The 27,546-nt window shown below is 34.2% G+C and overlaps 1 long non-coding RNA gene across 1 annotated transcript; it reads left to right on the top strand.

The window, feature by feature from the left end:
* Positions 1 to 27,546, top strand: LOC137855977 (uncharacterized). The gene is made up of 3 exons (XR_011096107.1): positions 1 to 6,216; positions 9,227 to 9,299; positions 10,011 to 27,546. It is a non-coding gene; the product is annotated as an uncharacterized lncRNA (long non-coding RNA).

Raw genomic sequence — 27,546 nt, 5'->3', positions numbered from 1 at the left:
AGGAAAGATTCTATCTTGTCTTTTTTTTTTTTTTTTTTTCCTTCTTCCTTCAGTTGCGTCACTTGCTATTAGATACTTCACTCTGGTGATTTGAATTGCATTTGGAGAAACTGTTTTCTGTAGATCTGTATGCATATGCTTGCACAGAGGGAAATGCATGTAAATGAGGAAGTATTTGCACTGATTATAGCAATTAAATCGAAAATACAGAGGAGAAAAAGAATTAAACTGCATGTGACATTGCTGTGAAAAGATTATAGTGTCAAAAGGGAAGGACATAAATTACAGTATGCCTACATAACTTAAGATAAAGCAAGCCCATTATTATTGATAGTTTTTAGTTTTCACACAGATGCACAGACACATGCATACACATATTATAACGTTTTACAGCTTGAAACCAACAAATAAATTTGAAAAATCTGTTGTGTAAATCTGACTGCAAAAAATGAGTCTAGAAAGCAAATGGCCCACTTGTAAGACTGTGATTTTGCTCTTTATACGTGATATATTTTTTTCAAAAGTAACAAGTTATTTTAATTTACAGACCTATTAATTGTACCAAAGTTGTTAAAAACAAACAAACAAACAAACAACAACAACAACAACAACAACAAAAAAACAGCCAGTTAAAATGTAAATATTTTTGATCTAGAAATTAGGAAAATCTTAGTGTTTGAGAGAAAGAGCCATCCAGTTCAAATTATTTGATTCTTGTATTTCCTGTTACTATCCACTGCAAATGTCCTCAGTCTATCTGACAGAAGTCTGGAAGATATTCCTACTTCATCTTTTTGCCCTTAACAGTAAAAGCTAAATCTCTGAGCCAACATATGTGTCCAAGTTGAGAGTCCGTGGCTGTCAAAGCCATAATACCTACCTGAGGTTTACTTTTTACTCTACTTAATTAGAATTATCTGAGAAATATGAATATAATGTCCAGAAATACAGAGTCCTATCTGCAGTGTAAGGTAATTCATCTCATATTTTCAGTTGAAAACCTTCCTCAAATTTTCAAAATCAGCAAGACAAATATTTTTGAAAGTAAATCATTTGTCAAAAGTAAATAATGCCATTGTGATTGACACTGTTTAAATGACCACTTTGTTAAAGAATCCACTTCTCATGCCTAATATTGTGTTAGAAACTTCTGTTCACCCATAGAGTCTAACAAAAGAGAATGTCAAATAATTTTAAGAGCAAAATACATTGAGAATTTCCCCCTAATTATTTCCTCCATATTTCCTTATGTACATCAGAGTACATACAATTTAAAAGAGAAAGAAATCACGATGGCTTCAACTGTAGTGGGAAAAGAGAATAGCCATAGACTAATCACAGAACAAGGAAACAGAGAACTTATTTTCAACAGTTGATCCATTTTCAATGTAAGCTCACCTGCAAACTTTACATGCAATAAGAAATGGAAAATTCTGACTCAGAATGAATCTCTGCATAAATAGACAGACAGACAGACAGACATGTAGATAGACTCCTGATCCATCCCCATCAATTTCCCCCCCAAACAGCTAAAATGTACACTATGGAAAAATCACATTGATCTTTCTGTACTTTGGGTAAGAATATACCTTTTGCAAAAGAAATATGTGGTAGAAATTGGTAGAAAGGAGCAAAATAAAATTTGTAAATACTTACTGTACTTTGCACTTTCACAAGTTGCTATGGGCAGGGCAGATACTATGGTACTAGTTTATATTTCTTCTTGAGCTCCAATGTACTTTAGTACTAGAAGCATAAACATCTTTAAGTTTTAAAGGCCACAAAGGACCTTTAAATATAGACCACATTTAAAATGGAAACTCATCTTCAATGTCTGGTAAGTCTTCATGTCAATTTGGGGATCTGGGACACAAGCAACGGAGATACAATTTTTACGGTGAAGAAAGACAACTCTAGAGCAACCCTTTCTTGACCTAGATGACTTAATCTCAATCCATCCAGTGGCTAGAAGATTTAGATAAATAAGGCGCCAATCTTCAGCTATTCAGTGAAAAGTTAGCTCTGGTATTAAAGCTCATATTATGGTTACACACAGAGAGATTTTATTGAACCAAAATTCCAGTAGTGCAGATATAATATTGAAGCTGACATATACATTAGCTTTGTGTTATTGATGTTGTGACTTCTATTTCTTTGCGTCTTAAATGCAATATGAATATCACATAGAAATTCAGCTGGCATCAAGTTTCACAAATTGATCACAAGTTAAAAATCTAAATCTTAATTTATTTTTCAAGGTTTTCTGTCTTTGTGAATCAGATGGGCTGTTCTTCAGAAAGACATTGCATAGGAAGGTGGATGTACTAACCTTTTAGAGCAAAGACAGGCAACCAAATTTTTACACATGCTTTCCAAACATGAATGGAAATTCCTGTAATTCATAATAATAAACTTATGATTAATATAGATCATGTTTCCCTTAAATTCTATTCCTACTTCGAATAGAATCGGTAATAGAGATAAACCTCTGTCCGAAGTTTCATGTACTGGCAATAGAGATGAGAGAAAGAGAAACTGAGTGTTATCATATTGTGTATAGGAATGGAAACAAAAATCGTGCCACAGTCACATGAACACTTAAAATACCACATAGTAATAGTGTCCTCTAATTTCAAACTGCTAAAACAAATTATCATATGGTAACTATATGTATTTTCATATACACATGTATGTATGTATAAAATTAGACATATAACTGTGAATTGCAGTTCCCTCTTCAGGTATTCTACCTCATATATTTAGGTCACTATAAAATTAAATAAAGTGTTTTAATGTATGTCTGGTATTGTAAAACCCTAAATTCACTAAGAATACTATTCATATTGAACAAATCTGATTTCTTAGTGCCAGTGGTGATAAAGTACCTTTTCTAATAATAAGTCTGTAGTGTTTCTCCTATTGGTTATCTGCAAAACCCCAAAGTGAAAAAACAACCTGATTAATTAATCTCCATGAAGAACTGCATTTATATGAACAGGAAGGCATACAATCATAAGCATCTTCCCAAACACTGAAGATATGTTTAAAAATAATATTTTCTCTTTAAAGTCCAGAAGACCACTGAATGTTTGATATATACTCTACTCAAAATATTGAGATATGAGGGTTGCGTCTAAGTGAGTATGGTAAGCAAGCTTCGTATTTTCATATTTACTTTATCAAAGACATCTCCAAATACTTATCATTTAATAAGAGAGCACTTTCCTAGGGATCTGGGTACTTAGGACATCTCATTCTGTCCAGGTAAGAACAAGAATGATGAAACTTGTACTAAACTTTGGAAACTGATGCTAAACTCTTCAACAGAGTAGGAATCCAGCTGCAATTACATTTTTCCTAATGTGTCTGTTTAGTTTTCTATTTTTACTGTTCTTAAAAATAATTTAAAAAAATATTTTTATCCATGTGATTTATTTAATTTCATAGACTATAGTGTTCACATACAATCACTGGTCCTATTAAATTTTTTTACAAAAATTTTCCTAACATTTGCATGTAGTGTTTGAAAAAAGTGTGTGTTTGACAAAGGGAAACATTTCCACGCATATATTCTTTATTTTTCCTGCACACTTCTGACTTGGAGTAAAGAGCTTGTTCATAAAATGGAGTTTTATATTCTGAGGAAGCAGAATGTGTTTGCTTTTTTTTATTAGAAAATTTAAAATTCCTTTCTCATCATGATCTATAATCTGACATGCTTATAAATACCCTGTCACACTCTGCCTTGCACATTCCTAATCTTTTGTTGATAGTCATATTGACTTCCATTTACACCGCTTCACTCACACCCATTCATACTGAATCAGGCTTTGTGCTTGGTTGATCACGCTGAATGAAAACCATTCTTTGCCTTTCAGACTTTTATATTCATAACCATTTGTATTTCTTTATTCATATTCTCTGCTTCACACATTCATTGTGTATTATCTCAAGATATTTCTAGCCTTTGTAGCCTTAAAAATTTAAGACCTGATTTAGGGGAAAAACATCCATGAAACTGATATACTTAAGAAAAATCCTCTTTCTGGTTTTTCTTCTTTCATAAAAAGAAAAATGGAAAGTTTTAGTGAACTGGAAAAGTGTGGAGAAATGCTAAAGTGGGATATTTGTTATGCTACTCGCCTAGGGCTAGTTGCTGAAACCTTTATAATAAACAGTTCACTGAATGTATATTAACTGAGTTGGTCAATTCAAAATATAGTGCATTACACAGTATGGCTAAGGGTGACAAAGACTGTCACCCCAGCCTTTGAAGATTTTAATTGAAAAATTAGTTTAAGTGTGACAAGATTGTACAGTCTGATTGGTAGCCCTGAACTGTGTGGTTGGAGGGCAGGAGGTAGGAGGAGGAGGAGCATGTTTTATGAAGATCACTTTTGCTTGAATTGTTTTGGTACCAAAGCCCCTTACTTAAGATTTGCAGTAATATGGAGGAGTTGAAATTTTTGTCAGTATAGAATTGACATAAAAATGCAAAGAAAGATTCCCTCAACCTTCCTGTCTGAATAGCATTTTGCTGGCACTCTCTGGAATATTTGTGATATACTCAGAGTTGAGTGGTACCGTGCATGACAAAAGGCTTTCAAATATGATGTCATTTTTGGTTAGCAATTTGCCACATGTATACGTCAGTTAGAAAGCAAAGCAAAAGAGTATACTGAACCTATGTGCTATACTATTAATTTGTAAATAACAGTGTATTTGAGAAAAGATTTATATGTTTTGCAACTTTGCATTTTCAGTTAAAGTGTAGTACAGCTTACTTGTATTGGTTGCATTATAACCAGCCATTTGTCTGTAAGGCATAACAGCTACTTCATGTAGTTGAGCAAGGTGTTCTTATTTGTGTTGAGAAACCAAACCAAAATGATACACTTTGTTTTTCCATCCTGGGTAAATGATGTATTCACCATGTCTGAAATGTTTTCCTTCCAAGGGGAACCAAGACCAGTACTGGCATGAGGAATTTTTTGTCAGGAAAGGAGTACCCGAGTGATGTCTCAGCATTTGCTCCATTGACTCCCAGTGACTGTCTGTGGCTAACATGAAGCTGAGCAGAAAATTAGGAGAAAGTGCTAGAGTAACTTTATTGTCATTGGGATATTTACTGGAGGAGGCAGCTGCCATGTGAACTTTCAAAACCTTTCTAAACCAGACTGAAGTTACTGCTGCTCCTGTAAATCACAATAAGTTAGAGGCCATTGCTGTTTAAGCTATGCTTAATGTGCCACACAGTGTGTGGGTCCTTGTTTGTCATACACTTTTTCACTTACCCTATTACGTAAGAAGGTCAAAATAACTCTGTATTGTACCATATTGAATAGGTACCATTAAAAGGACAGTAGCAGTGAAATAAAGCATCATTTAGCACATGTGGTAATTTTAAAGGCCTTTTAAAGTCTCTTAAAAATAAAACCGCAGCTGTCAAGGGTTGTAGTGAGGCAGTGGAGGTTCAGCAGGTGTTCCAGAGGACAAACAGCATGCACTCCTGGGTGGCCCCTCAACTCATACAAAGGGCACAGGGAGAGAGGAAAATCTATATATCTACGTATATATATACATGTATACATATAGATACTTTCCAGCTCCCAAGCTGGTGTAAGACAAGATGGCTTAATGTGTGCCGTGGCAATATAAAAAGCTGAGGATCTCCTTCACTACTGTATCATACACCTGTTCTTCATTGACTTGGAGTAACTGTAGTTCCATAGTCCCACAAAGCCACTTGCTAATTGCTTGAGTAGTGTCTGTAAAGGCCTTGGGTTTTTCTTAGCAGAGGTGAGGGGTGTTTGTGGGGGGAGGGGGCTGGGGTTTCTTCTCCCAAAGTAAAGGGTGCAAATGTCAAATTAAGCACATTGTACCATGCATGGTTCAAAATCTTTTAACCAATGTGGACTGTCAAACAGCTTCAGCTGTTCCCAGAAGAGAACAATATAACTAGCTGATATGAATAATGTTTGTAAATCTGAATAATAGCACTTCCTGAAAAACAATGTCTTTTTCTGTATATGTCTTTTTATTACCTGCAGCTCTTTCATCACCCACCATCTGCTCTTTGATTCAGCTCTTTCCTTTTTCCCATGCTAATAGCTGTTAACACTGAACCTGCCTGTTACAGTTCAGGCTGTAAACAGCATGAAAATATTCAGCGTTGCTGGTGTCAAGAATCTTCAGTGCAGTCTCAGACTTTAAAGGGTACGTTCAAATAAATAGAAGATCAGTTTTCTGTCATGTTTCAGCTTGACATTCCTGAGGCAGCACAAATAGCCTGCTCAGTAAAGTGTAAAAAGCATTGAAGCAACAGATGAAAAGTTTATTTTCTGTAGTTCTGCTTAGTAAAAATAAAATATATTTTCATGATAAATAGCACCACATATACATATTTCTCTACAGTCATGAATGTGCAGCTTCCTGTTAGAATTCTTGCTCAAATGGTCTTTCTGAAAACAAGAGAGGGGAAAAAGTATCCTTTTAACATAGAACACCAAACCAAAATTACCAATCCAAATGTGTCTATGCCAATTAGGCCACTAATTCATCTGTTGCAATTTTTAAAACAAAACAAAACAAAAAAATGACTGTTGCACACACCACATCAGATTTTGTCCATTTGCAAAGCTGAGTGCTGCACTCATCTGAACAGGCCATGATATTCACTATAGTTGAGGTTATTCACTGTCAACTGAAATATCCAGCCTCTCTGCATATCATCAGTGACACTGATTGGACTGGTCTGGCATTAAGAGAAATTTTTTTGATGAAGCACAATCAAGCTACCTGTGTATGCTCAAGACAGGACTGTTCTTACTGTTCTTGTTTTGCTGCCATGTGCACGTTATGTCAGGGATCGGAGGTATCAACAAATAAATTAGCATCTAAATGAAGCATTCTGGATATCCAACAGCCTGTAGAACATGACTTGTCTGTATTTTTGAATCAATGAATTTGAATTTGAATTATGTCTAAACCAGCTCTACCATAGCAACTTCATTAATTTGGATCAAAGACTCATCAAGAATAAATTCATGCAAACAAATTCAGTGACTTATAAAAGTTTATCACTGATAGAAGTTTATTTGATAGACTAGACTTAGATCCACTCATTCATTCTTCATTCAGTAATGTAGGTTTTAAAGAGCAACGTGAACAAAATCTGTTTGCCAAGAAAAGAACTATCAGACCTATTAATATAGATCTTATAATACAAAATACTAGTTGAAAATTACAGTCCATAAACCTATACTTTAACTGATAGATGGAAAGCCATTGCTCTCTCTGTTCCTCATTTCATTGTCCTGATGGGTGACTGTAATTCAGCCACTGCAGAGTACCTGATGCAGCACTGCCAGAGTTTGGATTCCAGGAGAAGAAATAAGTACCTGCAGCCAAACACCTGTAGCATAGGTTTTGATAAATGCTGTCATAGTTGTGCAGGAGGAAATGTAGGGAGCTGTTTTATTTTGTCTGCCATCTACTAGAAGGTCAGTGACTCAATATTGTGACTAGTCTATCTGGACAAATGAGGTTTACAAACTGTTTGTCTTGCTGAAATGATGTAGAGTAGTCCAAACAGAATGGCGAGTATGACACTATACATACAAATAGGTCCCCTCTGAGTGCAAGGGCTATTTGCTAACATCTGGATCATGCAGAGAGACTTTCTGGTATGTCTTTATATACTTTTATTCCAATGTAACTTGCTTTTGGATTTGAGATCAACTGACTTGTTTTATTGTGGTGGATATTTTTCAATTCTCAGATGACACATAGGAGATGATGTGTTGACTTTTTCGTAATAGAAAATGAGTGCAATATTACAGATGATCTTGTTAATAGGATGCTCCTTATTATCCTTTGATAATGAGCATGCTCATTATCAAAAATTTTAAGCAAATAATCATTAATATTAATTAATGTATTCTCATCTCATGTCTTATGAATTATGAAAGTTTGATCCCTACTTCACATGAGGTTTTTAAATGTTTTTTTGAGTCTCAGAATTGCAGTCTCTCTTAACTCCAAAAAAATCCTTCTTTCTTGTGCTCCAGGTTCCCCTGTTCTTTGATGCCTTGTTGTTCTACCTTCCATCTTTATTTTATCTGCAGCTTACATATGATTCCTCTCTTGTGAATCTGTTACTCAGGAGCAGAGTATGCCACTGAGAAGGAACATATATTTAAATATATGTTTTATTTCTTTAATTATCAGATGTTAAACACTGATATTATACTGATAAACTGATAACACTGATAAACATTGATATTATAGCTCTAGTACTTTACATTCTATTTCTAAATTAATTAAGCATTATTCAAGCTGTTCATTCAAAATAAGTTCTATTTTGTACTTTTTAGTTAAAAATTACTGACTGCTGAAAGTTAAGTTTTGTGAGAATTTAACATGTTAATTTACAGAATACATGTACATCTCTAAAGAGTCCTAATGTTAATGAAATTCTTAATTATGTACAGGTACAAAAAGTTTGCAATTTATATGCAGACAAATATACAGGCACATATGATATTAATAAAAGGTGTTTGTACATGTATATATGCAAATGTAATTGTACCTATACATATTTTTCAATATATTTTTATATATAGTGTTAGGTAAGGTATATGTTCTGAGTACTATAAAAAACAGCTATGTTACCTACAGAAATAAACAATATATATTTACACATACACTCCACATTCTGCAACACACTTTATGCATACATATACATACATGTGTTCATACATATTAACGTGATTAGCACTTTTCTATCATCGTTAGTAAGGATTTTTAGTGATAGACACTTAACAAATAAAACATGACAGGCATTGCAGTTTTGGGCAATTATACTACACCTCAGGTGGTATTAATGGCACTAAGCCAAATGGCTATAATCACACAAGAACTCTAATAATCTCCCTGCAATGTTTTGGTTTGAGTGTCTTGCTGCTGATTTTGAAATGTCATTTGATACATAAAAATAAAGAAGAGAATTGGTTCTCTCCAACTTAGTGGGGATATAGTCACGGGAATGACAACAATGTCAAAGTCAGAAAGGTTCAAATGTGTTCTGAGCTTTTTCAGTTTTTGATTTTTTTTTCCAATTAATTATACCAGTATTAATAGATGTCACTGCAGTTTATACTTTTTCAGCGTGAACTCTGAAATAGCATAGATGGTCTAATACAAACATGATTTTGATTCTTTACAGGCAAGAACAAATCCAGACAAGATTTGGAAGAGCTCTTTCATCAGATCAAAATATTTATGTCAATGCCAATCAGGTAGAATTTCTGTGCAATATATTTTTTTTTCATTTATGAATATGATATTTTTGGAGCAAGTGTTTGTACAATGCTTTTGAATTCCATTGCTTTTAAAAAGTATAACATGACTTTGCAAAAAATAGTGTGACTTTTTTTTTTTTTTGTAATAATTTTGGGAGGAAAAAAAAAAAAGGATTATACAGACCCAGTGCCACAAAAGGACTTTAAAACAAAACAGGCAGAATAGACATTGCAGCAACCTGACCTACAACAAAATCCCTCACCAAATGTATTAGTGCTTATTTCCACAGATACTCAATATTACTGCACATGGCCATAGACATACCAGTATGGTAAGGCTATGAAGGAAGGATCAGCCTTGTCTTCTGGCTGAGGAAATGCAGAGATATCTGCCATTCTTCTTGATGACAACTTCCTCTCTTTTGAGAGGGTGTCGCATTCAACTCCTAAACTGGAAGATATTCCCACTTTTAAAGAGATAACTGAATTTCTCTAAATCACAGACTGGGAGCACTCCCTTGCAAGTGCTACAGACTGGTATACAAAGGCAGCAATCAACCAGCTCTGCCTTCCTGTGCCTGAGCTCCCAAATTGCTGGGCTGCAGTCCCTAGAACAGCTGGCTGTGATCATATTCTCACTTAAACATGCATACTTTTTTGCTCACACAACATCAGATATGTTAAATCTCCTTCTTCCCCTGTTCACAGATGATGAATCGCTGCACCTTCTTAGAGAAACAGCTGTATTCCAAAATTCAGCCATAGGTCTGTATATGAAACGTAAAAAGTATGACATGCTTCCTGATGAAATAGTGAGTTCTAGGCCAACAAACATACCAGTCAAAATAGTTAAGTGCTAATTACTTTGTCACTAGTACCTAATGAATTTCACCAGTACCTAATGAATTTGCTCATAGCTGTCTCCTTTAAAGCTAATTAAATGCCTGAACAGACCTTCCATGTTTAATAAACTAATACGAATGATTCATTTATAGCATGTGCATTTTTGAATAATTACTAAGCAGCTGTTCTTATCTCCAGTATTTTTATTAAACCTCAGCAATCAGTTTTAACAATAATTCAGTATTTAAAATGCATGATCTTGAAAACTTGTTTATATTGATTTGTGTTTCTTCTTTCGAATGATTTTATTTCAGTATACACTGTGATTTGTCAACATGTATAGAATTTAATTTTAGTTGCTAGTAATAAGTTACTTACAATTTAATAATTACATTGCAGGACAATGGATTTTCTTCTTATCTGTATTGCTGTGTTAATTCTTCCCAAGGATTCGTCCAGCCCAGTATTCTGTTCCAAAAGTGGTCATGAGCAGGCACAGAAAAAAATCTGTTTCCAGGTGCACACCCAGGTTTTGCAAGAGCCCATGTGAAATATGCATCCATAACAACCCTTACTGCCCCTTGTCTGGCTCTCCCCCTGTTCTTTTGTGATGGGTCTTAGTTCTTGCTTTGTAAGGAACAGTTTATCATCAATCTCCATTCCCTTTCTTCTTGCCATACCTGCAGATCTCTGTACTTTCCTCCTCCAGTCTTTGCTCCTCCAGACTGAAGACACCAAGCCTTCTCAGTTATTCAAAGCAGAATGCTACATGTCACCCCCACAAAATGCCCTGTGCACACCTCTGTTTCCTTGTTCATGAAGTGAAAACAATTGTACTTTTTAATCTTTTTCAAGCACTTTGGTATGTAAGAAAGAATGTTATTCTGTTCCACTTACATATCCTTTCAAACAGAAAATTATTATTATTATTATTATAGGAATCTTCTCTGGAGATATTCAAGACCTGCCTGGATGCTTTCTTGTTCAACCTACTGTAAGGAACCTCATTGTAGCAAGGGGGTGAACTTAATGATCTCCAGAGGTCCCTTCCAACATCTACAATTTTGTGATTCAGTGATTATTAATGCTAAAATTAAAACAATGGAGTTTAATTTGTTTCTACTTCTTTGGCTTATTTGATTAGTGGTTATTTTTGTCAATAAGAAGGCATTCAATACAGGTTGATATAGTAGATGTTAAATAGCAGATCTTAAATGTTATATTTGTCTTATAACTAATATTTGAATGAGTTTATCAAATGAACAGGTGTGTAATACATGCAAATGCGTAAAAATATAGACAGGTGTTAGGGACATAATATAGGAACATATTATAAACATAATATAGGAACATAATATAAAGCAATAGAGAATGCATGTTTGCTCTTTTGCGAATGAGATTTGCTAGTACCAAAAATGAATGCATGAGATATTCTACTTCCTGCTGGTAAAAGATAGATTTCTGTGGATATGGTGAGGAAGACTCTAAATAATGAGAGGAAATTAAATCAGAAACAGGTCAGCTCAGATTCCTATCTTATTAAAAACAAATGAATTTGGATAATGTGTTTTTCTTCTTGCTAGACAATCAGTGCTGTACAGTCTGTAATTTGTCCTTTGGAGGAAGGGTCACTGAGAGAAGTCCATTAGGTCATTGCCAATCTGTTAGCAGAGAGGTTCAGTGCTGGGAACTAACCTGAGCTGACACGAGAACAGCTGTGGGTCCTAACAAGTGGATGGCATGCACAGACTGTCTTGAACGTGGACAAAAACACAGGCTTTATGTATTTCTAATCAAATGGTGTATTAATCCTCATGTACAGACATGCAGGATACCAAATAGCAACACACACTTCAAAGCTCTTGCTGAGTATCAAAATGAATGCTACTAAAATGAATGAATATATGAATGATTGACAGAAGCTAGAGCTAAAAAACAAAACAAAACAAAACAAAACAAAGCAAACAAAAATAGATATCAATACTTTTGTTCTTTTTCCCTAAGTGAATTATGTAATGATGCAGGAAGACTAATTAAGTTAATATGCTGTCTTCAGAAATTTTCTGCTATTGCAGATGCCAAAATTTGTCCTTCATTGTACAATTTAGGATTTCAAGGGTGTGTGCTGTATTATAGAAGCTACCCAGTCCTTGCTAGCCTAACAAATCTACCATTCTTTAAACAAATGTGTTTTGACCTTGACAGTCAATTGTTTTTATGATTTATTAAATCAATGGCTGAATGTTTAAAGTAATTACTAGGTTTTAAATGCCTGCCTAGTACAGCAGGAACTGAACAGGTATGGCTTTATTTCTACTGAAAATGATTCATTTTGCAAACTGAATTTCTGCAAATTTCTTTCCTTCCTGGTTTCCAAGTTTAAGTCTCATTCCTTCAAACAATCAATGTCAACTAACTAAAATAACATATTAATTATAAACGTTTTGCATACAGTTTAAACCAGCACCTTAAGTTAAGACCCCTTATTGTCAATAAAAAGATATAGGAAGCTTTAGGAGAAAAATCCATGCTGTCTTCCTTTATTACGTATCTTCAAATGATGTTTAACCCACCATCCCTTGGTGGGTCCACTTCTCTTTTTGAGGTTAACAAATTATTTTGGCCTAACAATTAGTCCCAAGAAAAACATTTAACTTTGAGACATGCAAGATCAGATGAGTCACATCTCATTTGGATCCCTTTCCTTTGCAAAAGTAAAGGTCTGGTCTCCTGGAAGGATAAATTTAAGCAATGAATGAGTAGGAGGCTCTCTGAGTAGTCTTTCTACTAGGATGATCACTTGTCCTCGTTCAGAGACAAGACACATTATTGAAGAGTGTTTCCTGAGAGTCAATGTAAATAACATATTTATTAGTACATTTTGGCACTGTAGGAGTAATGACCCATTGAGTAAATGGCCCATTCTTCATTTCTTCTCTTCCTTGAAGGGGACAAGAAGGCAGAGGTTACGAAGTGTAAGTTTCTGCCTCTCTTTGATCATCCCAAGGTACACAGATAGGTATTTTATTTTTATTTTATTTGTTTGTTTGTTTGTTTTTGTTTTAATCCATGTGGGACAACTCAAAGAAGAGCTCAAAGGAAGAATTATTCCTCATTTTCTAGTGTTTTAAAATTTTAAACAAAAACAGCCCTAATCCATATACCATCATAGATACTGATTGTATATATTAGAATGAGGACTGATGGAGTAAAAAGATTAATACATTTGCTGTAATGTGTTTATGCTTTCTATTTACAGTTACCTAACATCCTGCTATTCTGCCTGATGTAGGAAAAGTGTGGTATATCTAAAGTAAGCATTTATACAGTTTAGTATAAATATTTTTTGATATTTGATATTTCATGGGAAAATGGTATAAACCATTAAAATATCCAGTTCCAAACTTACTATTTTAGGGAGGTCTTACTTCAAATGTTAATAAACTGGAATTTCAACAGCAATGAAGAATATGTTAACTACAATAGGAGCTCTGGGTTTATTACGTACTTTCTCTAATGAAAAGGAGCCAATTATTTTTGAGGTGTGCAAAATATCATTTAATTAGCTCTCTAGAAGTTCTTTAGAGTGAGAGAAATGTAAAATTAATCAAAATCTTGTTTTTAAAAATTACGTAGAATGTAATACATTGTTATTTTCCAATTGAAAATTGGAAATTATGAATTATGAAGCTCAAATACATCTTCCTTTTTAGAGCCAGCAGTACACAGTAAGGAAGTGGAAAAGCTGCTTGCAGATTTTATACTTAGAAAACCTTTAATTATTTTCTTGGCTTGTGTAGTCAGTTAAAATGGGTAAACTGAAACTGAAAGACACTATCTCCTGCACCCCATGTCTCCTCACCTTCCAGTTATTCAGACTCAGGACCTGTCCGAACAGGCCCAGGTATCACAGTTCCCTTTCCACTTTAGGCACAATTAAGAGTGGGTTTAAGTACGGATCTTGCTTGAAGATAATAAGGAGTTAAGGTGCTACACCCTTGACCTGTAAGCTGAGGAAAGTGTTTTCTTCCTCCTGTTTAAAGCCTAAACTCCACAGTCATTCAGGGCCAATTCAGAAGCATGTGAATGCTAAAAATCATTAGCACTTCTTGGCTGATACTAATTCTAATCATAGGCTGTTATTTCAGGAGCTCAACAAAGAGTATGAATGGTTTTGTGCATTTTATAAACATTTACACATATAAATATAATTTCATTTATTTATTTGTTTGTTTGTTTATTTATTTTTGAGAAGATTAAGGAAGCCACTCCATTGTTATAAGACCTTTCTTTACTACTCTTCCCCAGTATTTCTACTGGCAAAATAAAAATCCAAAACATAGAAAAATGTCATGTTTGCTTAAAAACTTAGTTTAAGAACTCCAAAACTTTAGCTTAGTTCAGTATGAAGGTTTATGTGTGTCTTATGAGCTTGACTTATTGCAGGAGGATTACGATACGTGCACTGTAATGGAAGAATTTGCAATCCTCAATAGTTTGTTGTTGTTACAGAAAATACTAAATTATAATAGGTTACTTTCCATGTATTAAAAGTACCTGAGATTTTAGCATTCAAAACAGCAAAGATTTTTCCCCTTTCATTAAAAGCAATCATCTCTTTGAAAGGATGTCCATAATGATTGAAGTAAGATTCATCATCATAAGAAACAACAGGTGGAAAGCCAAGCTGTGCAATAAGAAGAAAAATGTTTTTGTCCCTTTGCACTATTTAACATCTTTGTTGGCTATTTTCTCTAGTGTATGTTTAACTTGAATGTTTTATGATTGCACAGGAGGTTTTATAGCACAGAACTTCTGCAAAGACTTGAAAAGTACTCAGATGAAATGAGTTTCATTTAAAGATATTGAATATGAAACACCATGAAAAATAAATTATTCTCTCCTTATTTATTTATTTATTTATCCTGCATATATCCTGTTCACTTCTGATGTTTTTCTTCTGTATCACAGGCTTATTTCTGTAAGTAGCAGTATAAGTTTTTGTAAAGTTGAGTGTTCTCATCTTTGTGAAAGAGAGCATGATATGAACTTCAAATTCTTTCCACTCCCACCACTAGAATAATTTCTATTGTATTTTAAGCATGGCTTTTTTCATAATTTTTCTTCCTTCACTGCAGTAAGTGTCCTTCTGTCTGACATATCCTCTAAGGTATTTTAACCTTGTGGTAAATAAACTATTACAAAACAGTCAGGTTTTCAAAGTTACTGTATGCTGTGACTATTGTGTGGTGAGTTCTAGAGAGAGTTGTATGATGATTTGTTTATAGGATTGTTTTCTATGTTACCAAGACTAGAAAAACAAACAAACAAACAAACAAAACAACAGCTCAACTTTCAAATTAAGCCTGAGAAAGGGATGTCTAATGTCACATGTACCAAATAGGGGAAACTATTTGGTATACTTTTTTGGAAAAAGTATAGTTTCCCTTGTGCAGTGAAAATGTAAACATCCCACATCAACAGTTTCAGTAACCCATGGGATTAGGTGGTCCTGTTTCTAAAGAAAAGGAGGTGCCTAGTTTGTTTGCTTCTTTGTAACTTTCCAATTGCTTAAGGTTTTTCATTTTTCAGGAGAGGAGTTCCATCTTTTTCAGACCAGAAAAAATGAAATGAAATGAAACTCACTGAACCTTCAGAGTGCAAAGAGTAGTTTCTGTGGCAACGATCTCCCTTTGACAGCTCTAAGAATGTACCTTTGCTTCCCATGACTTATTTACTGTTTCAGTAATGCAGATGGCAAAGCTGAGATCAGCAAGTCATGCAATGTCCACTCATGATATAAAGCATAAAAATATAAGTATCAGAAAAGTTTATGTATGCAACAAAAGAGAAAAACAATAAAAAAATTAGATAGCATTCAGATGATTTATTGAGTTAATCCATAAAGCACTGGTAAATCAGTGAACAGACTAATTCAGACAACACATTCTGCTCAAATAACTGTTTTTCTGGTTTGAAGCATTATGTTTAACTTTCTTAAATGAAAAACTGGCTCGTTTTTCTGCTTTATCCTCCTTTAATTATGCTTTCATTCTGTACCTGAGCCAAACATCTGCACACCTGTGCTGTTACTGTTTTCTTTTATCTTGCAAGGACATACACCAGGATTACATGTTCCATCTGATTAGAAATATATAAAGTGCTGTGCTTTTGTCCATGTTTGAGACAGTCTGTTCATGCCATCCACTTAGGACCCACAGCTGTTCTTGTTTGTGTCAGCTTGGGTTAGTTCCCAGCACTGAACCTCTCTGCTAACAGATCGGTGATAACCTAATGGACTCCTGTTAGTGATCCTTCCCCTTCCCCTTCCCCTTTCCCTCCCCTCCCCTCCCCTGAGCACTAAGAACAGGATGAATTATGAGTCAAATGCCAGAGGATCCCAGGTATTTTTTTTTTTTCAGAGTATTTAGATGCCTAAAAAATCATTTTTATACATATATAGCTACCTAGTGGTATCAGCCAGAAACTGGCAGACTCAGGACTCATTTTAAAATTGTGTTTGGTGTAAGACAGTTTTCTGGAATGCTACCTCAAAGGAATCTCTGAAGGAAAATTCACAAGGAAGCAGCAAATGAGATGTATGAGCTTCTAGATGTTTCCATCCTCACTGATCTAGTTAGATAAACATCTGAATGGCTCTATTGACTGGATCCTAAGACAGGTTAGGTAGGTGACACTGACTGAGATCTGTGCACCTGTTGTCACTCACATCAATTGGTGACATGTATGTTCTTTTTTCCTTTAAAAAATTAGATCTAGGCTTCTGCATAATGCAGTTAGGAATATATATTCTTTGCTTGAAGTAGCAAATACACATTACTGAACAATAAGGTATTATGAATATTTTTATTTTCTTTACCTATCATTCTTTTAAGCTAATGAAATATGCTCTCTATGCCATCTCTAGGTCCACTTCATTTGGATAAAGTTAAGGGCGAAAAAAAACACAAGCATTGTTAAAAATAGAAAACAACTTTCTGATAACTCCTCTCATCCACTTAAATGCAGATGTATTTTACCTGTTCACAGACACAGTCTACATAAATAGTACATCTTTCACATATAGCCCTTTGAGTTTTCATTATTATTACTATTTTATTTTATTTTTTTTGCCAAAAGTGAATTTTTTACATGCAGATGTTTCATTCTAATTTCTGATGTTTAGTCAATCCACATTGTCTTTGGAGATATAGTTGTGACTTTTCACAGAAAATGTAATTGCAATGTCTGTTCCAGATTGGATTGAAAAATTAATGACAGGAAAAATGATATATTGGTATTTACTATCATCATTGATATTTCAAGAGTTGGAGAGAGCCAGCAACAGATTTGAAAGCTGTTTGAGTAAGTCCCTGTTTGAGCTCGTTCCAGTCTTGAATGACTAACTTCCATCTCTTACCTATTATCTTTGCAGAATATTCACCTTGCTTTTGGCATTGTGTTTATCTGATTGCTTCAGGCAAAATTAGATTACTGACCTCATCACTTGGAGTTTTGTTTTATTCTCAGCAGAAATCAGTTAGATCAAACTCATACAAAGGATCAGCAATGAAGCTGGTTCTGGGGGAATTTTATTTTTCATTTGCTTTTATTTTCCTTTTATTTCTTTTGTGAAACAGTTTTTACTAAGGAGTGAAAATTGAAAGCTAGGTGAAATAGTAGTGAAACAATGCAGCTATTACCTAAGAAAGAGAAGAGAAAAAAAAGTGCAAGCATTTCCCTGATGCTACGTTAATTTACTGTCAAAACATTTGTCTTTGAAAGTAATTTAAAATACTGATTATTTATAAGCTCAGTAGGTTTTGGTTGTGGAGCTGAGACAGTCTACATACATATTGTCTGGAAAAAAAAACAAAAAACAACTTATATGTACAACATAAAATGATTAATAGAATCGACTGAATTTTTTATGTAATGTTTCAATAATTAGAATAAAAGTGTTTCTTTATTCTCTTATCATGATTACTATTGAGCTACTCATATACAAGGATACCTAAAAATATAGATTATTTGGAAGTATTTCCATGGTAAATCAAATCCCAATTTCCCATTTCTGTAAGTGTCCAGATTGAATGATTCAGAAAGAAGTGTAAGGAGTCTCAGGCAACTGTGTGATCACTTTTACCAACAGACTCTGCTCCTCATACCAATTAGATTCAGATTGCTGCAGATCCTGAGAAACTATAACAAACATTTTACTGGTGGACAACTGCTGACAATTAAAAGGAAGGCAGCATTACTACTTCAAAATCAGAAGGAAAATGAAACAAAACACAATCACAATAGTTAATTCTTTTTATTTCTTCACCCCTCTGACCAGGGATTTTGACTGAGTGCTTTCCACATTAAATTACTTATCATATGTCCTAATTAAATGCAAATTCCTCTGCTGTATTTCACCTAAAGCAAATATGTGTCAGCTGGTGCATGCATCCTAAGGCAGCAGAAACAGAGATAAAAACCTAACTTGCAAGGGTGTAAACTATTTCACTGCAAATCGCTTCAACAGAAACATTAAGCTAATGTGCTAATCTCACAAGTTTTATCCTCCGCCCTTTTTCCTGAAGTGCCAGCCATCTAACCTTCTCCCAACAACTTCAGCTTTGAGTGTAGCTGGTACAAAAGAAAGTAGCATGGAGACAACCTTTCTACAAGTCTGAAGATAGCGCAGAAGCAATTGAAATTTCTTTGATATCAAGGAGTCTTTGAGCTTGACAGAAGTAGCTATGCCAGTAATGCCTCACTAGTCAGCACATAATCTTTGCATTTTTGTTCTAACAAATTACACAGCTTTCTTAAATGTGTTACATTCAATTAAAGGCTTTCCCAAAGGGTAGGCTAATTTAGTTTTTGCTGCCTTCAGAATAAGGAACCATGATCAGTGTATTCTGACCATGAATACACATGGTTGAAGAGGTGAGAAAACACAGCTGCGATGGAAAGCCATGGCTGGAGAATTTGCCAAATTATGGCTTGGTACTGGTGCGACATGGCAAGCTGGGAGTGGCAAAAGCTGCTTATAAGGAAGAAACCATCACCCTCCATACTTTCCCCCTGAAGGAATTTATACACTGTCATTCTTCTGCCAGCAGCAGCAAATCTGCCTTTCCCAAGCTATGCCCCTAATGGTAGAAGTACTCTAGGCATTTTCCATTCCTGGCTTACTACCCCAATCTACATACGTTGCTCAGATATATTTAGAACTGGCCCTGATTCAAGGTTATAATTAACTCAATAGTTTTCTACAGTTTGCATTTAAATAAAGCTGCCCTGGCATATTCAGGTACTGCCATGCAGAATCTTCTGAAAGGTCAAAATATTTTATCCCACATAGGTGATGATTAACTTCTTCAGCCCAGTTCACAGAAAATTAAAATTGCATAAAATAGTAACTAGCTACAGTTTGGGGGTTTGTTTGAATGTTTGCTTTTATTTTGTTTTTCACAAATATATAATTTGTCTAATTTTAATTATATGTGCATTTGTGGAAATTGAATTTTAAATCTCAACACACAAAATCCATCGAAACCATAGTTTCTGTGTAAATGCATACATGCCAAAGAGTTATGCCAAAAGATACAGAAAAGCTAGCTGAGCACAAAATAAAAACAAACCATGAATAACTAGTTCATCTGCTATAAACTAGATAATTTAGCCTGGAAATTCAGAAATTAAATTCATATTATAAAACAAAACAGGAATTATATCATGGAACATGAACAGAGTAATATTAATTAGAATAGAACATTGAATTATGTAAGGATACTCCACAATATCCCTGTCATTATGTTAAAAAAGTTTCTTAGAGTGGTACCTATAAATCGTATTTTAAGTATAGGCCCGAGCCTATATTCCACATATTATAATACATGTAAAAGTTTATTTCACTTTAACTCAGTATAGGAGAAAGTCCAAGTTCAGATAGGACTTTAGGACTGAGAAATAAACGTGTCCTTCTTAAGCTTTGGTACGGGGTCATATAAGCAGCATCCAGAATTTTTTGATCACTTAATTGATTCCTGTCACAAATCCTTGGTGATGTCAGACAGAATCAGGCAAAAGACCTTGTTAAGGAAGCCCAAACAACACAGGAGGGACTTGCTGGTAGGCTGATAATCTCAGGCTGCCTTTGGCTGTCTGGACTGGAAGGAGTTTTATATCACAGCATCATGTTACCAGCCCACTGAATAAGGTAGAAATCAGTGACTTAAACCCATGACATCCCATGATGACATGACTTACAATTGTGTTAATAAACCATGAAAAGCAAACTGAATTCTGAGAGAACCATCAGGGTTTAATAACTTTAGGAAGTAGAATGCTAATATCTATCTCTTTAGGAAATTCATCATTTATGATGTTTTATGAGTAAGCCTTGGACAAGTTGGCCAAGGTACTTGCCCCGTCTTTGTCCTTTTCTCAGACATTTGCAACAATACTGTAAACCTAGCCTGTGAGGATGATTGGCACAAGAAGGAAGCGGGGATTATTCAGCTGTGATTCCCTGCAAACATCTGCAATGCTGCTGAACACATGCAAACAATTGTATAAGAACCTTCAGACAGGGTTTTTTATGATGGTTCAAAATTGTACTGTGTCCAGCCTCTTGTGATTTCTTGCTGTCCTTTAAACACAAGCTTCCACCTTTAGCATTGAGACTCTGACTGCTGCCTTGCTTCTTTCTGCTTTAATTTCTTTTTCCTATGATCTTTCATTTCCTCAAGTATTATAAACTGGGGCAATCATTGAATACATTTGAATTAGATTTCAAGTGCTTAATGATTTAAAGTCAGAAACATTGCTTTACTAATTAGTTTTTTTTTCTTTCCCTGAGCAATGCAAGATGGGTAGGAACACTTTTGCTAAATATCAGAGTTTTTCTGATTCGGGGTAAGGACAAAATCTAGCTTATTATGTATTTGAACAGGAAGTACACAAGAGTAAGTCAATTTTATTTTCAGTTCTCCTCCACTCCCCACCCCCAACATTATGGATTACTGAAGTGCAATGAATACATGTAAATAAATGTTATTTCAGTGATGTAAAACTCTTCATTAACAAAAAAGATATGTAAAGTGCTAAAAGCACATGCTAGGGGTGCAAGAACCTTCAGACAGTGGTGTTAGAGTTCAGTGATTTATGAGTGGGAACCGAAGGACAGGCCAGGCCAGAAAAGAAAAGTGATGAGCCATTTATTGCAATTACAGTAAGAAAAAGATCAAGTGTACAAATACATTCCTGGGTTAGTCCATTGTCTTATTCTTGTAACTGATGCTATTTTGATGAATGAGTCTCTTGCCAGGAAAGTCATGCTTGATTTTTTTTTTTTTACATTTATGTATGTGCATATAAATATTTACTGATGTCCCTGCAGACATGTAACCATGACCAGGGCTATCTAATTTCTTAGGTTTTAGTAACAACTGCATCTGTGAAAGATACAAAGGTACAAAGATGACCATAAGTTTCACAAGGGGTCAGTTTGAAATCATTGTTTACTTTTGTAGATAGTCTTGTCACACTATGCCTATTCTCTTCAGAGCAGAACAAAGGATGAATTTATTACACAGTGCATATCTCTAGCTTATCTATACATATGTATGTATAGCTGAAGTGTAAAGGCAATATTGAAGTTAATACAAATTCTTTAATATTTTACAATACTTATTTATGTAGCAGTTTTTCTCTGTTGCCAGCAGAAGGTCACTGGGGTACCATGGTTAACGTGTTTAAGAGGGAAAAAAAAAAAAGTCTGTAGTATCCTGATACAGGTTTTGGACAGCTTTTCAGAGCTACAATTCTGTCTTCACAGAGAAAGCTTTGGGAGCTCCCCTTTTTAGCTGTGGGACCCTGACAGCAAAGCTAAAAGGCAACCCATTAAATGGCTAAATTGGGACACAAGACAGTTACGGAGATTTTGCTCTGCCTGTTTTTGTCAATCAGTTTTCTCACTGATTGATTGATTTATTGTGATAGACTGAAAATAGTAAGATAAAAATTGGAGATTTTAGCTAGAAATAAGTTACTTTTAAGTTTACTTTTAAAAGTGAAGTGGGGAGAGGCAAAAGATACCAGAGAGGAAGAGCTTTAACTGACAAACTCTGCTAGTTAAAATTGTTAAGAGTTAGGAAAAAAACAGTTAATTAGATGGAAAAGGAGGAGTAAAATTTCAGTTTTAGCCACTTCATTAATTTCCATCAGTTGTCCAGAAAGTTTAGAGATTTACTGCTAAAGTTAAGGAAAGAAATAAAGATATCTATTAGCAACTTCACATGGACAGTTTTGACCAGAACGCAGACTGAGATCTAGCTGCCCTTGGATAACATCATTAACTGTAAAACTAGGTCAGAAAAAATACTTATACAAAAAATCTACTCTAAGGTAGAAACAGGCTCATGTGAAAATTATTTATAAAAATTAAATTTGGATAGCTTTTGAAAATAGTAAGCTTATTTATATGTATATTTTTGCTTTAAGACCTCTGCGAATGTCATCACAAGGACTGATTCTGCTCTTCTTCCTCTGGAACATCAGGATTAACATCATGATGGAACAGTAGTATGTGGCTACCCTCAGTAAAGGGAAACTGGACACAGGCTGTAAAATTTTCTTTTTCTTAATGCCAATTAAATTTAACAATAATTGCTGAGCATTTCCTGACGCCTTGTCCATTGGTACAATCAGCGTCCAATTCCTATGAAAGGAATAGTGACAAAAAATGATGAAAGATATCGATGTTAGAGTAATATGGGTAAATTTTCTATCTTTTTACATTATTAGTTTGTAAATTATTATCCATTATTTGCACCATCTATGCAGGATTCCCACTGCATAGTGTGCATGTTAAAGTACAATTTAGAAAGGCACAATGCCCTTAAAATCTTATCATTAATTTTCTGCATTTCCTGACTTTTCATCAATATGACATTACCTGAACATTAATTGAATTGAGCAAGCATTCAATTCATTAATTACATTGTTACATATAGTATCAAGGAAAACACATTTCCAGAATCCAATTTCCTGCAAAGGAGGACATTTTCCAAGCTTGAGGTATGCTAGTACTTGTGTTTAAAATATTTGCAAATGATTTTATGACCATTAATAACACTGCACTTCATCTACATGCAGATAACAATCTGGAAAAAAATGCCATCTGTTCCTTTCAACAGCATTTTAATAGTATTTATATATGGCTCTAAGAAGGTTCTCCCATAAGATTAAAATCTTAGATTTGTCACAAAATGGATTAATTTTTGTTGCCATTTTCAGATCTCATTATATTTTTGGCAGAAAGCAAAATGGTTTTGTGTCATTTTCTGTTCCTTTTACAAGTTTATCACTGATAATGCTTTGTAAAGATAAATTTACATCAAGTATTGAGCCTTGTGATAATTCACTCTTATGGCAGGACAGCACTGATTAGAACTGCAAATTCTACAAAATCAGTTGACTTCTCCACATAAATATCACAGGAGGTGGTGTAAGTATTGCTTGTTTCTCATGGTAATTTATATGCAATAAAAAGAAAAAAAAAAAAAAAAAGGTTTGTTATTTAACATGGATGAGAACACATTCACTGATGATTCCTGAGATGACTTCTATTTAGAGAGCAAATATAAGAAAAGGCAACAATGCAAAAAAGCATAATTTATGTCCTTATGCAAGACTGAATTGTGTAGCATTTAAAAACCTCATAATGCATAATAGGGAATTGTTATCCTAATTTTGCAGATAGATAGAAATTTGACCAACGATGTGTCAGACTGACTGAGAACACAGCTGTTTTTTGACAAAACTGGAGTTCCTCCCCATTCCATAACCAGAACTCACTGCTGATTGAAAACAGTGAACTTTCCATAGGAGCACTCCTACAAACTAACCCATAAATCAGAGCAAACCAGGCTAGGAAAGACTTTTTTTCACTGCTCTGCGAATTTAGTACATTTTAGGTGAAATGATTTGATAAATACAAAATAATATGATAATGTTAAGTATTTTCAGAGTCAGTGGCCTATTTCTTTTTCCTGTTAATGTAACCTTTGTATATGGGTATATTTTTGTCAAATCCAAGGGTCAGTAACTTTTGTCATTGCCATAACGTGATGACAGTGGATGCTGAGAGATTACATGGACTCAAGGGGAACTTGGACAAGTTCTTTAAATTGTGACCCTGAAAATCCTGGGCAACAAATGACAGGACTTTGGGATAGTGTCTGTGGGAGACTTTACTAAAAATTTTAGTTGTTGTTTTACACTTTGAAGTCTTCCACTGTTAGTTGTGTTTTGAGACAAGATACTGGATAAATGGTTCTGTCCGACCTAAAGCAGCTATTGTTACATTCTCATGTTCTAGTTTACACTCACTTGCTAGTAGTTATCGTTACTCAGATCCTTTTATTTTTTTGTTCTACTTCACACAAATCTGGTCATAGAATAATTTTAAAATTCTGCTTACTCCCATTTCTCACTTCCTTGTAGCAAAAGAAAGCACAGTGAGATTTAAACACACTTAACACAGATGCTGTCATAACAGAAGCAAAGCCATATTTGTCCTTGATTTGAGGTTAAGAAAAAAAATAAAGAAAAAAGAAGAAAGCACTGAAAGACTTGCTTCTTTTGAAAGTAAAAATAAGATCTAAAAATACATTTACAACTTACTTCAAGCAACTGATTTCATGTAATAGTTGAGAACCCCAAAGAACAGGTCATATTTCTAACTTTCAAAAATCTGTATATTTACTCTGAAGTCAACATATGGTGCTTGAAGCACATTATGACTGAAGAAAGCAGAAATAAATAAGAAATAAATAGATATAAAAATAACATTTTTTTAAGAAGAAATAAATAGAATTATTTGTGCCCTATCGATGAAGTATTTCAAAACCAAAAAAGCATCTGCTTTAGAAGAGTATTCCATGCTCTTATTCAGCATGACCTTGTTAACTCTCTGAATATTTCACTGTAGGTACATCTCTAATCCAGATAAGGTATTGCGAGATGCAGTGTACAGCTATTAATGCAGACACAATAAGATGACAGACAGAAAATGTTTGAAAAATGTTATATCTGAATTTGAAGTGCCACAACCCATTGCTTTATATACACCTATAAAATACTAAATTAAAGGTGCATGCTCAAGGGGTAGGTTTTGGCATACTTAAAAAAAATCTGTCTATGACACAAAAAATAGCTACTTATTCCCCCTTATTAGATGGAATAGATCCTTTGAAAACTTAGCTTTCTTTCCTTTCCAGTCTGGGTAACCGTTAATGTAAAGATGTATGTCATATAACATTTATATACACATACACACACGCAACTACACATACAGAAAGAAAAAATCCTAAACTTTGATGACAGAAGTTAGTAGGCTCAACTACATTCTTGTATGTCTTTCTACAAATAATTTCAGTATATTTATAACAATATTTCTAACTGAAATACTAATTACTGATCTATAAAGTGATATGAAACTATTTTCTTGAAACTAATCAAATGCTTGACTTAAAAGAAAAAAAAAAAACAGTACTAATAACTTGGGATGATTGCCTAATGAGCAGAATAAAGATGTGGCTACAAAAATGTAAAGTTAACTTTTTTTTTTTTTTTTTTTAATTAGCATTTATTTAAACTTTCTACTTTTCTTCTTTCTCTACATAAAAAAAGCACCTTGCAGATACACTTTAGATTTCATTAGGAAGAAACTGTGTTGGTAAAGCTAAAAAACTCTGGACTAATAGAGTCCTAAAACAAAACAAACGAACAAAGAAACAAACAAAAACAGAGTAAACAGCAACACTCTCTCCCCCCTCCCTTAAAAATAAAATAATTAAAAAAAAAAAAGAAAAAAACAACCCCCTAAAAACAAACCTGGACTCAGAGTCCACTTAATATTAAAAAAAAAAAAAGGGTTTTATTTATGCTATGTTTCTATGTTTGTTGTTGTTGTTGTTTTTCTTTACAAATATTGCAGCTTCATGTCATGCAGCAGTGTAAAAAGATCAGAAAAATGTTTTATTTGCTAGGCACTGTTCATCTACAATTATATATTATTATTCCATATTATATCCATTCTTAATCTTGATTTGTGAGTGGAAAGCAGAGGAACCAAAAAAGTAATGACCAAAAATTCCCCAAGTCCTGACAAAACCTGGGAAGGAAAAGAAGAGCTCTACATTCACCTGTTGTTCTTTTTCCAACCACGCAATACCATAGGACAGCCATACAGGCTGCTTTGAGAACTTCTGGCATTGCTTTTTCACTACATTAATGAAGACTATGGTGTAGCTTTTTAAAAACAGAAAATCCATTATCAGTAATGAATCCTATTACACTTGATAATTTCATTTTTCATACAATATTCCATTGGACCTTCAGACAACTCAGTCATTCACTCAGTTTGTAATAAGATTTCTTATATTTCAGTCCCATATATGCACCAAAAATGGTTCATATTTTCAAATAACAATACATTTTATCTTAAGAAAGTACAATCCTTTCCAGCTTTACACTTTTTACACCATCTTGTGCTTAGCTTGATTACCTAGCTGTAAATAATAGGAATATATGAAAACTGGGACTAAATTCCTTTCATGTTTTACTATTGTATATAATCCAAAGAATATGTTCTTAGTCCAGCTGAAGGAGAATAACTACTGCTAGAGGGATTGCATGCATGATCTTCCATATTCCAGACCTAATCACCTTGTTGATAATGCCTGAAAAATATATATATATATACATATATAATTGAGTGGAATTGTACAGTAACTGTGAAGGATCACATGACTGATATAGAAGTTTGGCAGATATGCTTGTAGAACTTCTCCCTGGATTAAGATATACACATGATTAGTAAATGGTTAAAGAGCTATAGTATGCCTGCAAACAGATCTTGAGATATGGGATGCCTCCATGTATCCATCAAGAAATGCATCATAACTGCAGTTATTAATTTTTATACCAAGATGTCTATGTGTGGCCATCTTTGGCCACACAGATAATACTTTTCAGGCATTATCTGTCTGTCTGCCTATTTATTACTATTATTTGTAAATCTAAGCATGTAATTATGAATGCTGAATATTTCTGTGTTTTGGGGCTTCATACAAGTAAAAAAAGATGCTTGGCATCTTGTGGACTGGGGCTCCATATGTACACAAAATTTTCTAGTGTAAAAAAAATCCATAGAAGGTTGCTAATTAGGTGATTTTTCCAGCATTTGACAATCCTAATTAAAATACTGTTTAAAACAAGATGATGGTTACTGAATTTTTATGGTTGTCTAGTTTTGCTTCCTCCATATTGGTGTTGAGTCTCTGTAATCAGACTCATGACAAATTGAACAGTTCAGGCTTTCTGCTAAGTGTTTTTTGGC

This window comes from Anas acuta, chromosome 4 (assembly GCF_963932015.1).
Source record: "Anas acuta chromosome 4, bAnaAcu1.1, whole genome shotgun sequence".
NCBI lineage: Eukaryota > Metazoa > Chordata > Aves > Anseriformes > Anatidae > Anas > Anas acuta.
The sequence above is the reverse complement of the archived record's forward strand: the minus strand, read 5'-3'. Positions and strand labels throughout refer to the sequence as shown.